This window comes from Lathamus discolor, chromosome 1 (genome assembly GCF_037157495.1).
Source record: "Lathamus discolor isolate bLatDis1 chromosome 1, bLatDis1.hap1, whole genome shotgun sequence".
NCBI classification, from domain to species: domain Eukaryota; kingdom Metazoa; phylum Chordata; class Aves; order Psittaciformes; family Psittacidae; genus Lathamus; species Lathamus discolor.
In genome coordinates, this window is record NC_088884.1 from 137423114 (window position 1) to 137435939 (window position 12826).

Consider the following 12826-nt stretch of genomic DNA (forward strand, 5'->3'; position numbering starts at 1 on the left):
CCCAGGAGTCCAGCCACCTCAGGGAGACATCAAACCACAGGACACCCCAGCATCAAGTCAGTGACATTCCCACCAGGGAATATGCCAAGGAAGAACACAGCTCTGAGCTGCTCAAGTATTAAATGGGGCTGGTTTTGCTGTGGAGGTGCCACTGGTATCACGTAAATGAGGATGCTGTAAAAGAGGTTTTCCTAGGGTATTTAAACATTGGCAAGTTAAGCATGCTATGTAATGATCATTACTTGTATATATGTAAGAAGAAAACCAAACAAAACAAAAATTTACTAATTTTTTACAAAAAATTACTAATTTTGTGCTTACCAACCTAGTGATTAACGCCCTGAAATCAGTGATCTGTTTCAGTATTCTATAGGAGTCAAAGCAATGCTCCAGAAATGGCCTAAAGGAAGGGCACCAGTGGAGTGTAGCTTCCCTCAGTGGGAAGTACATGGTCTGGAAAGCTCCTTTCGACATGAGATAGGTTCAGTTCTTTACCGTAATGACTTTTTTTTGCTCTCCTCACCCAGGCTGTACAAATCACACCATCGTACTTGTGCCCACAGTTGCTGAGGGGTAGAAGAGCTGTGAGAATAAAAGCTACCAGAGCTTGTAGGGGGGCAGGCAGGAGGGCAGGGTGGGGGCAAACCAGCCTGCTTCACGCTGACCCCATCATTTACCTAGTTGCAGCTTGCGGCAGAAGCAGATTTTGACCTACAGGATTCTGCTAGTGAAGGGCCCTTCGTCACCTCCCATATCACTCACTTCTGGCTAGGTTTAAAACTGGCAGAAAAGGGGACTTTGGCTGGGGGCTGCACCAATTTTCCTGGTGCTTGCGTGCCTGACTTCTCAAACATGGCAATATTTTAAATATATTTTAATAAAAGAGCTGGAGCAGTTTCTCAGTAAAACTCGCTGAAATTGCCCTGCTTCAGTGATGAGTTTAATACTTGAATTATTAATACCCACCAATGAAAGGCAGGAGATTGATGTTGCTGCCCTGAATTGGTAATGTTGCTGGAAGAAGAAAGTGCTGCATTAACAGACAACAGACAGACCGAGGGCTGTAGACATAGCTTGTGTGGCTGGTTTTTCAGTTCAGTCACAGCTGATTTCAATCACTTCTGAACAAACTTCTGTAGTATTTTGTACAACCAGCTAATGTCTCTATAAATATCTTCTGTTTAACTATAGACAAATTATCTCCCAGCTTGAAAAGCTAATCAGGGATTGTTGGGGGGAAGGGGGAATAAGTGGTGTTTCCTTCATCTGTCTGTGACAAATAGTTATCAATAAGAGACAAAATGTTGCTTTGCAGCTCACTCACCCAGCTGAATCTCACCATGTGCACTGGGCAGCTATACAGTGCAGAACCAGAGTCCCACACAGCTTTGTGGCTCTGGAAAACTCTAGCAGCTTTACAATTAAATTGCCTGTCTTGCAGGGTTTACTTTCTGAGTCAAACCTCGAAACCCAAGAGTGCCCCAAACCTCAAGTTAAAAAGAGATGAGTCTTTTGACCCTACTTTAGAGTGGAGTCCAGGATCTTGAGCACTACATGGTCGCTTTGAGCCAGAACATGTCCTTGGCTGGCAGACTGTCCCACAGGAGTTGCTCCTCATCTGTATCCTGTCCAAGCCTGTTGGGTATTACACAGGATAATGTCCTTCTGAGTTAGTCTCAGCTCTGTGGAACTGCACAGAGAGCTCCTGTGTTGAAGCACAGGCTCCTGGGAGCACTGGACATGCTTGTCCTTTAGCTGTCCTCTGCCTGTCCATTGTCCGTCCCACATGTCACTGCAGCACCAGGCGAGCTCTGGGCAGGAGTTTTCCCTTGAAGCGCACAGCAGGCAAGCCAAGGAAGACAGGGAGCCAAGACTTAGCAGGCTGATGCCAGGCAAGGCTCAGAGCCCAGCTCAGCGGCAGACATCACAGTCAGGGGCCTGTCCCCTTTCACAGCATGAAACCTGCTGTTTGTACAGTCCCACAGGAAGATTCCCACTGGGAAATGGAAGATGATGTAACGCAAGCAACATCCTCCTGCAAACCCTTTATATTTAGCCTTGTATCCTCTCTTTACCCTCCTGTGGCGTCAGACAAAACAACATAGATTGGGCTTTCTGACTCAAACACACATTTCCTGACACATTTTGCTGTAGGCAGGACCTTTAAAATCATTTTTATAAAAGCTGATTTGGCTCTGAGTGTCGTTACATGTTTTATTTGAGTGAAAGCCATGTCTTCCTCCTAGTAACTTCTGGTAAACAAAAACCTCTTACAAATCCTGATCAGAGCTACTGTAAGGACACTGGTGCACTGCACGCATCAGCCAAGGCCGAGAGAGCCTGCACAACCACAGTTGTGAACAAATGGCTCAAATCACCGCTTCCATTTCCACGTGGAACTGTGACTGTGCTATAGAAGGCGGCTCCTGACAAAGGAATTAATACTTTAAAAAAGCGCTTCTGGGGCTAAAGTATGAGATAAAATGAAAGCATTTACATTTCTGCCTTTCCTAAATTCAAAATACATGGTGTTTTGAAAGTGCCGTATCAAAATATAAAGGAATTGTTGAAATTTTGATTTATGCTACAGTTAAACCCAGCTTTGGAACATCTGCCTGTCAATGACCCTATCATTATGAGCAGATGCTTTCTTCAAAGAATTAGGCAACATACGGGTTGTCTTTTACTAGTTCTTTTACTCCCTCTCGTGTGTGTATGTGTACATGTACAGCAATCAAGAACAATTGCATTTGAAGGAAAATATGGAGCTATGCCACAGCACCCTGGCATAATAAATACATCTGTATTTATCTACAGTCGTCCATTACACACAGGCGCTATGGCATAGATTCATGACTTTATCACCCTGCAATTCCCCTGGTTACACTGACAGTCCTAATAAGTTCCAAAAAGTTTGGCCTTCATTATATCCTGCAGCTGAAAAAGCTTGGCAAGCAATAACTCAGCAGAAAACTTCAATTTCCCCTATGTATACCTTTCTTCAAAAAAAAAAAAGGAAAAAGAAAACTTTGGCATGGTATCCAGGTTAAAAAACCCAGCATAGCAGTAGTGAAACCTGCATCTTGCTGTTATCTGCTGGCAACCAGAAAGAGGCAGCAAAAATGCAGTCTGCGTGTGTATCACCTTCTGTTTTCCTCCTTTTAAAGATGTGTAAGTAAGGCAATCCTCGTAGTAAGACACTAAAATTACAAACCTGAATCTCCTTTTCAAGCAGGAAATTGTCATATACTTGAAAGCTGCTGTGCACTGCCAGTAACTACAATTTTGCTAATATTATCGTTACTCACAGAGTTATTTGAGGAATGTAGTGACTGCCAAGCAGCAAGGAGCACATCTGGGGTATGCATAAATAAAGAGTCCAAAACCCACATACCTTGATGTTCTGTGTCCAGAATAAAACCTTCTTACTGTTACTGTCCACTAACCAACTCTTTATGAAAGGCATAGTCAAACAGTTTGCCTATTAGCTCATCACCAATCTGTGGGCCACACATTGCATCTAAGCTGTATTAACATCACCACAAGTAATCAGAGGCAGTGGTAAAGTCTGCCAGCACCATCTGCAAGAAAACTGAGTTTGGATTTTGCCATTCTGACTCGGCTTTGGTACGATGGGAAAGGAGAAGACTATTTACACAAGGAAAAAACCTACTCAGACAGGGTCTCAAAATCGCTTTCAAACGAGACAAAGAAATGGCTGCTATTGCTGTCAAGGGGCAAACTCACTCACACTTCATTCGTGTGGCTGCACTCTCTTCTGCAGGATCAGTGTTTCCCATGAGAAGCAGCAGCTGGGTAAGGGAATGGCTAAATCCAGTCCAGGAGGTTGCTGGGTTTATCAATTTGATCTTGTGAATTATTATGCCTCACTTTTTTACTAATGAACCTGCTCTTTCCAAATGGCACAGATCTACTTCTTGCAGTGTAATCTGATTTAATATTATTACTGTAAGTTCCACCGTGCTGCCATTAGACAAGGCAGTCTCTTTTGAAAAAAAGCCCCTTCCTCAAGCGTACACCGAACTTGAATACTCATCATTAACACAAATGCACAGGCACGATTATTTCATTTCCATTGAAAGGCTTGTGAAAAATGGACTCAGTGATTTGCTGTATGAAAATACCTAGTATGTGCCTTTTTCTTTCCTCTCATAGAAAGGAAGGGCACCAGTCAGTGGGGTCCTCTGTGTAGCCAGGTGCACACGCAAGGATAATATTTTCCTGTGCACCCATGTTTTTATGGTTATCCTACCTAGCCAGCTTTTAGCAACCGAACCCCTAGAAATACTGAGTGCCACTCTTCCAACATTCATGAGAGATATCTTTCCTTTTGTAAGCAAGGCTTTTTGCATTCCTGTGTGATACAAAATTCAGTGTACAGCTCTGGAAAGGTCCTCTGCTGTCTGTACTGCCCTGTTCTCTCAAGTGACAGGAAGGCATCGGTGGCCAGCCTGCAAATCAGTCCCTGGTGAGACTTTTCAAATGTTGACCGAACTGGTGCAGAACTGGGCGCTACAATTGTAATTACTGTTTCTTAGAAAAGAGTTTGCATTTTATTCCAATCCAGTGCAACAGCTCCCATTAAACCCCCTAAAAAGTTTATGCATTAGAAGAGCAATATTACTGCTTCTGTCTGAGTCTTTTTGCCTGTCCAGAGTGAAAAGCAGTCTTGCTAAAAAAGCCAGCCAGGGCATTCAAATTATTTCATCTTCTACACAGAAAGGTAAAAAAGCCCTACCTAATTCTGATGTTTTTCAGTCAGCTATTACTGTCACTTTGTCTGTTTCTAACAGCAACAAAAAGAAAAAGAAATTACTGCTTCTGAGAGTCACCGTGACACCTATAAAACTGGACAGACTGGAAGACTAAAATGAAAGCCTAAAAAAGATGCAGTATAAATGGTTCATCCAAAAAGAGTCTAAAGGTGGTTTCATAAAATGTCAACACATCCACCGTTTATAAAATGATGAAAAGTCTAAGTATCTAAAATTATTTGATTTATACTGTGTGGGTTCTCTTATGCCAAAACTGGATACTGCTCATAAAAACAGGAATAAAAGGCACTTCCATGCTTTAAAAGCAAGATAATGTTTTATCTATAGTCATCCACTCTTCTGAAAGTGAGTTATAATGTAACGCATTGCGCTGAGAGACACCAAACCTGGAAAACCTATTAAACAGCTACAACGTCTTCTAACAAACATTCAGTGATAATGCTCTGCAGAGAGCAATGAAAAACACTGACTTCAAACAAAATACCTGGCCCATGCAGTTAATGACATTTGTCTGTGTGCTGCGTTTGTACAAAGTAAAAGGCTCAGTCAAAAAGACTCCCCCCTTCCCAATAACGGTCTCAATGAAACAGACCATGAACAAAAATTGCAGTTTAGAACGCTCTGGAAGAGTGTCCAGTAAAACAAATCCCAACCTAGTCTACACAGACAAAGTTTTTCTTCACCTTCCGCTCGGTTCAAGTCACTGGAAAAAACAACAAACCAAAATGAACCTGTTACTGGTTTTACATCCACCCAAAACGCTCTGCGGTGATTGAACACAAATGTGTAGGAGATGATGCAAGTCTGCTTCTTGGTCCTGTTACTGCTCTCCGTGACAGATGTTCTCCTGCATCCCGTGCCAGATGGACCTCAAACACCACCAAATCCCAGCAGCCCAGTTTAATCTGTTCTGGTCTGCTGGAGTCAGAATTTGAAAGAATCAGACAAGGCAACTTTTCCGTAGGACCAGGCATTTCCTTCCAAATCACTAGGAGGCAGCAGAGAGGGGACGTTAAAGCCCTGTGTCAGTAGTCACTCCTGGACACGCGCAACAGCAAGTTGAAGGAGTCTCAGCCATGAGCTGAAATCTATCCTCTAGACAGATTGCAGCAGGTAGTTGAGCATAGTGTTGAGGTTTTAGGCAAAAGTAGTCATCATCAAACCTAAAATCATTAAGGCAATATGGCAAGTGCTAAACTGTGTCCTCAGCATGGATTAGCTGATTTTTATTGAAGCACAAAAGGTTTAAGGAAACCAGATGGACCATGCTACACACGCTGCGGCCAGTGCTGGCTGTCTTCTCACAGGTAAGATTTTTAGTCACGCAACAGAGAATCTGGGAACACTGAAATCTAAATTAGGCAGAAACATTCGCAATCCGAAGCTGCCTGAAGTCTCTTCAGTTTCACACAAACTTAACATCTTTGTTGGAAGGTGGACGAAGGCTACACTGCCCAATGCCTCCCAGACAGGCACAGGATTTTCCCATTCCTCCAGCGTGGCCCAGTCCTACAGGCTTCCTTGCCCTTCCTCCTTGTTTTGGGCAGAATGCCTTCTCCTTTTCAGCACCTCACCCTCTAGCCCAGCCCAAAGGTACATCCCTGCTTTATCAATTCAGCACTTCTTTTCACATGTCACTTGAAAATGCACATGCCAGATAAGGAGGAATTTCTTCCAGATGTCAGGAACTGAACATGAATGCATCCTTGTACAGAGAGAGGTGATATTATGTGATGGGAACACTGCGGGATAATTAGAAATAGAAAATAAGCCTTCTTTTAGAGGTCAATGTTTAATTCTCTGTCAACACATTGTAAGTATTTAATGTTTCCTCAGTATTCCCTGCCCTACCTATGCCATCCAGAATTTGTCTAAATAAAGGAAGTCTTGGGAGCATTTCAGAAATATGGTCTGCATTGAAGAATGACAAGCTGCAAAGGTGATCAAAACAAATCTTCCTTGAACACAGCTTGGTCCTGCAGTTTGTCCTGTCCAGCTCAAAGGAAGCGCCTGCCCCTAGCAGCTTCCCCTAGGAGACCTGGGCGCACCTCACCTTGAGAGATGTCACCTCAGCGTTCCCAGCCGTGGGTAGAAGACCGAAGAGGCATCCTCCATGTTGTAGCTACAAACTCTAAGTAACGCACATAGAGCATTTTCTAGACGCAAGACATGTTTACTTGGCTCCTCGCCACAACTTTCCTCATACAATGGGAACAAAACAAATGTACCCCTTGTTCCAAAATCCAAGTGTGGTCAATGCACATGATTAAATGATTGCTGCCATAGTAGCGGTTTATGACTTACTACATTTAGCCTGGTTCTTTGTAGCTGCATGAATATATATTATTCTCCTTCATACTATTCTGCTTCATATGAGAGTAAGTCTGGTTCTGATTAGGCTCGTAGAGAGCTGTCAGAACGTCAGACTCGAGCAAATAAGCCCCTGTAGGTTCACTTGGAAAAGCCCATAAAATGTCTGCTGTTCATTTATATTAGGCTCAGAAAGAAACACAAACCTGAAAGCTGCCAGTGTTTATATATTTGATTACGGATTTTTTTTCTTGGGGGGCAGAGGAGAATGGAGAGGAGTTATTCTGGGAATGAGCTTCGTCAGAGAGCAGCCTTGGGGCCAGACCCTCATTCCTACACACAAAGCAAAGGAAAAAAAGGCTTACACAGGCACCCTGTGCTATGGTATAGCCAGAATAAATGCCACCCTTGAGTCAAAGCCCAGCAGCGGAGGAGCAGTGCAGCTACTCTGCAGTCATTTTTGAAACCATCAGGTTGTAGCAGTGACTAAAGCAAGTTCTGGGAATATTTTCCTATACATGGCTTGCTCAGAGAAGGTTTTCTACACTTCTCTGAGCCTCAGTTGAAGCAATCTGCCCGGGCTGCAAGCTAGATGGCAAGGCAAAATGGCTTGTAGCACCTGAGCATCTCCAGGGCTACCTCAGGTCATCCCATGGGGCTGCCATGCCCCAAGCATGGTCCCTGTCCTACAGACCGATGCCCCTACATGCAGTAGCATCTTGCCTTGCTTGGAATGGATATGCCAAGCAGCCCGTTTGTCTTTGTACCATGCATTTATTTTCTGAAGTAATTACTAGTTTACATATCCATGACTGAACTGTCAGTGGATGAGGTCTGCAGCCAGCCTGGATGATGACATTGAACTGCCATGTTCAACTCTCTCTCTGTTGTCTGAAGTGTTACTTCCAGTTGGTTTTACTTAGGAAACATTGCCTGAACCCCCTGCCTCTGCTGTTTGAGACGAGCTGGCTGGCTGCTCCCTGCCCCTCTCCCTCTCATACACACACATGTGCAATCTCGGCTCTCCCACACCCCTGGCTCACGCATTCTCCATATGAAGATAATAGGCTCAGAACTCCCCTTCTTTGTCTGCCTCATCTGGGTCCCACAGTCTCCAGTGTGTCCTCTCCCCGTGTATAGATCCACGGCTCTTCCAGAGCCTTCCTTGAGGTGCCTGCCTGCACACCTCCCCTCACAGCCCCTTCTCTCAGGTACTGGGGGTTCATCTCCTACTGCTGGGCTGCCATAAATCCAGCAGCACCTCCCAAAGCCTCCAGCTGGGTGTTTTTTCACCTGCCCCCTGCACACGTGCACACATATCTTGTCTGCTGCTCTTGCTCTATGCTTTCTCAACATGCTTTTGGCCTCCCAAGCTGGGACAGACGGCAGGCACAGCCTCTGAGGTCCTTGGACTAAACCCCAGGGCACAGAGTTTCCCCCAGGACCTCCAATAGCTGCCTGTCCCCAGCCTTCCGGGGTTAAGCGTGTCCTATCCCCATGCTGCCAGCACAAGAGCATCCTGGCCTTGAGGCTGCCACTTCAGGGGGCAGAAAGAACAGACCTCATTGGGATTTTGTCATCAGGACTGCCAATTATTTCATAGGCTGGGAAATAAGTAGGTCTGATCCCAACTTGAAGGTCCTGCACGCCTGTGTCTTTGACCACTCCTGATCAGCATTTAAGCCCCCAGTGGGAAAACTGGTACCTTGGATGCCAGACAGAGAATTTCTCTTTCCTTTCTCTGTGTTTCTGTCTGGCCATTCACTCAAATGCTCACAGAGATGTTGTAGACGCTGCACCCAACAACCAGAAGAAAGCCCCCTGATGTTCACTGTAGGGTACTGGGACTCACTGGGAACCTCTCAGTACTGAAACTTTCTATTAATTGTTCTTATTGTTGCTATTAGGAAGGTGGGAAAGAACTGGCCTGCTCAGTGGAGCAAGCAGCAGGTGCTGACTTAATTTTAATCAGAACCTCTCCTTCCTACCATACCAGGGTCAGGCTGCATTTGGCTGAACACACATGTTCTAATTGTAGGAAGCAGTTAATAGGCACAAAGATTTATGTGTATCTTATCTACTGCTGGCATTTTATTAATTGTTCCCAAAGACTGAGGCTTTTCAGACTTTCATTTTAATTAGAAGGAACTGTTGCCAAAAGCAATTTCTCTCAGGCAGCTTTCACCGTTTGCTGAAGTCCTCATTTATCTGATATTATTACAAGGCCAAGTTACAACAAAAAAAATTAGAACCACCCATCTATTCAAGTTCTGAGAAGTGCCCTAGACCACAGTGGCAAGGAAGAGCTTGCCTTGTGCAAAACCTCCTGTCCTTGGCTCAGCTGCTTTGCTCCCTTCATGTGCTCCATCCTTCAGGGAGATAATGAGGAACTACCTTTAAGCCTGTTCAAAAATGCAGGAAAAGTGTACAATTACCTGCAAGGAACACTCAAAGGCCTACTTATGTTTCAGGGGTGACTTAGGGAAGCGCTCTGTGTAGAAGTAATCTGCCTTTTGATCATAGTCCCTCTAATCTTCACTGCTTGTCTTTATTATACGAATTCGTGCATGTAAACACTCATTCAGCTGCCTGGGTTGTTTTTATTTATACTAGATGACGGAGCTGTTTGAACTGCACAGTACTCAGGCACAAATAACAACTGATGCTGTGTGACGGGAAGGTGGATGGGTTAACAGCTGTCTCATGGGACTAGGGGAGCACATTGCACCAAACAGTGATAACCATAAGGCTGCATCTGCTGTGCAGACACATTGCCTGGAAAATCCAGCCCTGATGCAAAAGCAGAGGTAAGGAACTGTCCTAACCCAAAGATTATAATCTGCAAGAGGCAAGGAGCTGTACAGTATGTGGAGGAAAAGCCACAGGGACAATAACCACATCCTGTGGGTGCTCAGAGACAAACACATTAACAGCATATTTCAGCTACAGAGACAGCCCCATATATGCTCCCTGCTTGGCTATTACTGGTGGCATAGTTCAGACATGAAGTGATGGCACCAGATCATCCCTAGCCTGGGGAAAGCCCCATCCGACCAAGGGAAGAGACCTCAAAGTTCAGAATGGCCCAGAACTTACAGAGAAACAGCACAAATCCAGAAGCATCACAGAGAATACTTTCACAGGGTATTCTGTCCATGACAAGTGACACACACGCAGTGTCAATATGGCTATGAGGGCCTTTGGCAAATTTAAGAGATGGACAACCCAGAAAAAAAGCATTTCACAAGAATGTGAGCCATGTGATTGATCATGGTCAGGAAATAGATTACCTATAAAATATTCAATTTTATTTTAAGCTCTTGCTGCAAACCATCAGGTACACAAATTATATTCCTTTCATGAGGAATTCCTAGTATTTCACTCTGTTAATACTGACAGAGGCCTTCCATCTGGTACTCTAGATTTCAACAAGTTTATAGTGACATTTGTATCTTCTCTAGCTGAAGTGGATATAAATAGAGCTAAAAAAGATATCTGCCTTTGTAACACCAAGCTCTGGGCAGTTTCTTCTATTGCTACTAAAACTCTGTAATGTTGGTCATTAAGTTCTGCTCAGGCAACTTAATGCAAAGCATCACTTGGGAGCAGTTTTTAGTAATAGAGGAACACACCATGACACATTGCAGCACCCACAGACACCACTGTCACGATATGCATGCAAATAAATGTTCAAAGCTCAGGGTTTCTAAAATAACTGTGCCACCCATATGAAAGACATTTAGAGATGGAAAATGAAGAGCCCACAAAAAAGTGTGTGGATGAATTGACGTTCTAGGGGAAAAAGACTCATCAGTTTGAAACAACTGAGGGTAATAAAACCTATTAATTGATCACAGATATTCAGACACTTCCCACGGAGATGTTACAATGGTACAGTGAAACTGATATATGTATGATACAAAGCTCTTGTAGGGCCTTATCCTGAGTATGTGCATCGTTTCCAGTCATCTGTGCTTGAGAAAGATAGATTGAAACAGGAATACATACAGAGCCATCCAAACATGATAATCAGAGGAATGAAGAGCCTCTCTCTTCATAGGAGATGGAAAGATCTGGCTTTTTTAATCTCAAGAAACAAAAACTAAGAGAAGAAGTGATTGCTCTCATCAGCAGGGCAGATACCAAAGGAGGGAACAAGGACTTCTGAAGATAAAGAATACTGGCAGAAGAACAAAGGGCTATAGCCTGGAAGTTAATAAATTTGAGCTGGGAATCAGAAGAAAATTTCCAAGCATCAGAGAAGTGAGATTCTGGAACAATGCTGCAAAACCAGATAGAGTTTGGTGCAAAGCAAACTTGGTTTTAAAACAGCAATTAATAAGATTAACAACATGATTATCCAATGGAGTTGTGACAGCAGTGCTTTTTCCAGCTCTACCCTGATGGTTCAGGAGATGCAATTGACCCTGTGTTTGCACAGAATGTGCAGATAAAGGGAGAGAGTATGTTTCTGATTCAAGACTCTGCAGAATTTATTAGGAACACACCTCTTTCAGACATAGACAAAGGGACCAGTGGAGCAAGTGACCAGGCAACCATCACAACTGAGTGATCACTTACAGTATAAAACTTTTGCAAGCTGACATTTTCTTGAAGTAAATAAGAATCAGAAATACTGGAAAATAAACAGTAAAAGTAGTTCATTTTCAATGCCATCTTCAGTTTGGGCATTATGCTTTGGGAGGTTTTTTTTGGTAATAAAAGTTCTTTGAGAAGATCAGTCAGAACGTGACCAGGTAAATACCAATCACTTTAGAGAGCCACATTAATTCTGAAAAATCAACCCGCAAAAAGCCTAAATCCAAACCATTTTCCCAATAACGGATCGATAGCAATGCTCATCTCATCACCCCTATGTAAGGATTCTTCATATTCTTATCAAGCAGCAACCTTACTCTCCATTTGACATTTGTTGATACTGCTCGGATCTGTAACATTTACACACTTTCTTGCAAACCTCTCTTTGGCAATCAGCTTTTAAAACTGCAGATGAAGCCAAAACCTGCTTTTTCTATGCATAGGGCAATAGTGCCATCTCGTGGGAAATGCACTTGCCTAGTGCCTTACAGTGGGCAGAGGAATTTGGAGCCTTTCCTCATGCAAACAGCTCCTCAAAAAAGAAAGATGTAGGGGTTTTGAGGGGCTTTTCTTTTTTGTTTTTTTTTTTTCCTTAAGTTGGCTCCTTCAGGTTAGCACGTAAACTTCTCCAGTAGCCTTTTCCTGCACTGTGGTAAGGTTTCCTGAGGTTTTTGCTCTGCTCTGAGGTGCTCTCCTACAAACTATGGCCCCAGCACCCTGTTTGGATCCAGCCTGGGGAACCCTATGGGTAGGAGGCAGAGCAATGCTACTCTGCATCGTCCAGCACAACCAGCCTCACTGAGCAAGCACATGCCATGAGTCCTTGGGTGTGCCACACGTGTGCTACACAAACACACACAGTTGCCAGTCACATCTCAACCATGCTTCTCCTATTGACATTTTCAGTCCATTTTGTCTGATTTTGTGACTCTTTACCTTTTTAATGTCATTTTCCTTCCATCTCTGCAAAACCAAAACACAAACAGCACTTCACGCACCAGAGAACAATGGAAACCTGTTTGCATTTAAAATGCTGTCCACCTTGCAGAGGGGTTCATTTGTGTCTTCAACAAGAAGTAGCGTGCTTCTTCCAGCGAGCTCTTTGTGCGTGGCTGCTTGGT